The sequence below is a fragment of the Chrysochloris asiatica genome, unplaced genomic scaffold (genome assembly GCF_000296735.1).
Source record: "Chrysochloris asiatica unplaced genomic scaffold, ChrAsi1.0 scaffold00304, whole genome shotgun sequence".
Classification (NCBI taxonomy): Eukaryota; Metazoa; Chordata; class Mammalia; order Afrosoricida; family Chrysochloridae; genus Chrysochloris; species Chrysochloris asiatica.
Window position 1 is genome coordinate 3,193,594 of NW_006408822.1, and position 491 is coordinate 3,194,084.

General features: G+C 50.9%; 1 pseudogene; it reads left to right on the forward strand.

The window, feature by feature from the left end:
- LOC102823926 overlaps positions 1-491 on the forward strand; it is a 31,633-nt pseudogene that overhangs the window by 28,330 nt on the left and 2,812 nt on the right.

Sequence of the window (491 nt, forward strand, 5' to 3'; positions counted from 1 at the left end):
GTGCTGAGCACAAGGCTGGGTCATGGTTTGCATCAGAGAGTGGAAGTTGTTGCTGATACACACTTGAGAAACCAGGATCCTACGGGGTGAATAACGGCCCTATGTTTCCTGCAGGGGTGACAGGTGAGGAGGAGCTGCAGGTGACTCAACCTGAGATGGTGTCAGTTGCAGCTGGAGAGACAGCCATTCTGCCCTGCACAGTCTCCTCTCTACAACCCTTGGGGCCCATTAACTGGTTCAGGGGTACTGGACCAGATCGGCAGCTAATCTATAATTTCATAAGAACCCCAAAACACTTACCTCTCTACCCCAGAGTAAGAAATGTGGCAAACATGACACAAAGAAACAACATGGACTTTTCCATCAGCATCAGTAACATCACCCCGGCCGACGCCAACACCTACTATTGTGTGAAGTTCCAGAAAGGGACCCCTGATACGGAGGTTAAGTCTGGTGCTGGGACTCGGCTCACTGTGAGTGGTGAGTACAGA